The sequence below is a fragment of the Siniperca chuatsi genome, linkage group LG8, assembly GCF_020085105.1.
Source record: "Siniperca chuatsi isolate FFG_IHB_CAS linkage group LG8, ASM2008510v1, whole genome shotgun sequence".
NCBI lineage: Eukaryota > Metazoa > Chordata > Actinopteri > Centrarchiformes > Sinipercidae > Siniperca > Siniperca chuatsi.
In genome coordinates, this window is record NC_058049.1 from 9,459,139 (window position 1) to 9,462,297 (window position 3,159).

Below are 3,159 nucleotides of genomic sequence, written 5' to 3' on the forward strand. Positions count from 1 at the left end.
CAGGCAGTTTGTTTCAGAGAGTGTGCCCATGATACCTGAATGCACCTTCACCAGATTTAGTACTGATCATGGGTACAGTTAGGAGACCAGTGTCTGATGATCCGAGGGTTCTGGAGGGCTTGTAAGCAGTGAGCAGATCAGAGATATATTTAGGAGCTAGATTGTTAAAGGATTTGCAAACAGTGAGCAATATTTTGAAATCAATCCTGTATTTTATCTGAAGCCAGTGAAGTGATCTATGAATAGGAGTAATATGTTTTGTTTTTCTCACAGTCTTTTGGGGGAGTCTGGCAAGAAGGGCATTACAGTGGTCTAGCTTGGAGGAGATAAATGCATGAACCAGTTTTTCAGGGTCTGACTGAAACAAGATGGATTTGATTTATTTTTAGGCGGTAAAATGCTGTTCTAGTTATACTTGTAATGTCCAAGATAACACCTAGATTTCTAACCTGCTCACTGGGTTTCAGAGACAGCGAGATCAGTTTGGAGTGGATCTCCTGTCTTTGACCTCTGGCACCTACCACAAGGATCTCAGTCTTGTCTTTGTTTAACTGCAGAAAGTTTTGGGTCATCCAGTGTCTAATGTCACAGATACAGTTGACAAGGTCATTTATGGGGTTGAGGTTACCATGTGAAAGTGACATATACAATTGTGTATCATCGGCATATGAATGGTAACGAATGTGCTTCTGTATGATGGAGCCAACTGGCAGCATATAGAGATTAAACAGTAATGGGCCCAGAACTGAGCCTTGTGGGACCCCACAACAAATGTTAAAATTGCCAGTTTTGAAGCTGTCAAGAGACACAGACAATGTCCTGCCTGTTAGATAGGAAGAGAGCCAGTTAATGACACGGAAGAATAGGCCAACTGAATTTTCTAGTCCACTGAATAAAATGTTGTGGTCATGTATTATCTGAGGAATGTAGGATTGTCTAGAAGATTTCATTTCATTGTTGTAGCTCTTCAGTACATTTTTAGATGCAAGATTTCGAGGTGAACCAGCAACTTGGTCTTCCGCCACTTACGCTCAGCTGTCAAGGCTCTTTTAAGCATTCTTATTCTTACCCCATTTCTCCGAGGAGCTTTTGGTGTTACCTTTTTGGTTTTTGTGTTCAGTGGTCAATGCTGTCAGTAATTTGACCAAGAACACAGCTGAAGTTATCCACCATGGCATCGCATGAAGCCAGGGTGGGGGGTGCCGTGTCAGCATACTGACTAATAAACATACCTACTGCATTTTCATGGATAAATTGCTTCCTTGTGCTTCTGGCTGCATTGTCGTGCTTAGGGAGCCAGGTCATATTGAAAATATGCAGAAATGGTCTGAGATCGCAACATCTTCAGTTAAATATTGTAATATTAAGTCATTGCTACGTCATGAGTGCGGTGGTGCGGGCCTCTATTTGTGCTTTAGAGCATAATCCCTGTGAAACAATCAGAAAATAACGTAAACTTTTTTTTCTCTGATTCACAGGCTTTCTCCTAACAGTGCTCCCTCTCCTTATTCACTCTCTGTGCCGCTTGATCACAGCTGTCTCTCAAACAAATGAACACAAACCAAAGGACGCTTTGTGGTATCGCTGTGTTTTTAATTAATCGTTTAGATTAATCGATCAATGGTGAAATAGTCGATGGATTATTTGATGGAAAAATTGTTGTTAATGGCAGTGACATTTTTCTTGTGAGGACAGACTCCTATGGATCCATGACTCTGTTTTGTTGTCTGTGGTTTCAGTTCTGTTTCTGGTTGAGGCTGTGCTAAGGATAGGCCATTAATGCGAGCTAAATACTTTTATATGGTTACAGTCGACAGATGCTTCTTTGTTTGCAGTTCTGCAAAGTCATTCTATGCATGAAGCTTTACCTTTATAAACATAGTTTCATAAAAAGACTGACACAAAGTGATTAATGTCTACTTTAAATACAGCAATGATGTACAGTTAAAGGGGAGGTGCACTGATTTTACGAATCAAAGTCTGTTTACAGGTCTTAGTATTACGCATGCATATTTGAAAAAGGTTGTATAAAGCTTTTTAGGGGCTCCAAAGGGAGCCACATATCACCTCATCTTACAAGAAAGGAATTACTTCGTTAAATCGGTCTGCTCTGTGAAAGTTTATATCAACTTCCCCATCTCAAATGAAAACATACACAAGCTGCATCTATTTATAAAATCTCCTACGAGGTTGAAAACTAACACTATAAATCTAAATTAAGTTTTAAGGAAGCTTATGTACAACATGAGGGCAGCTCTGAGATATCTGAAGAGGTTCCAAGGAGTAGATCGGTAATTCAATTAGATGCAATGAAAACCACACCACATCCCTCACAGGGACTGTTGGATGCCTTCCATCCATTCTTCTACATTTTATTAGATCCAGTTGTTGTAAATTCAATTTTAAAATTCTTGCTCCATGGATTTAAATCATACACAATGGGAATGTTTAAATTTTCTGGAAAGGGTCAGCAGGCATCCTTCCACCAATGACCTCAGTGAGGGCAGGTTTGCTGTAGGACTGGATCAGAATTGGCATGCAGTACTGAGGAGCACATTTTAAAGTTAGTGTGTAAACACTATCAAGTGAGGTGAGACAGAGGAATGGGCTCACTAAGCCTTGTCTGACAGCATTATCATGGCCATTGGTAACAGTGGAGGGCACTATGTAAACAGCTTTCTCCCAGATGCCAATAAATCCAGAGCCATTACAGGCAGGAGTGAGTTGTCGCTTTGCATGCTAACACAAGTTTCTATAGAGAAGCTCATGCACACACAAACACGCTCATGTATGCATACACACATGCTCATTGTACAAAAGCGCACACACCATGAACATAAACACAGACACACGGGCATTGTGTGACAGTACAGATATCTGCTACTGTTGCTAGGATACCAGTTCTTCTGGCTCCTAAGTAAATCAGGATGACTGGTGGCACAGACGGCTGTGAAAAATTAAAACAAGCTGTGGTAACAAAGTAAAAGTAACCTGCAACTTAATGCAAAAGGAAACCACATTCATTTCTGCTTTCCTGTCCTGTTTTCGGCTTTAAAACAGGTCAGGTTCCCAAATGAACACTGAAACAGGTTTTGTTCGTTATAATCATTCCTCTTGTTCACTAGCTATTAAACCATTAAAATCTCTTCTTAATGTGAT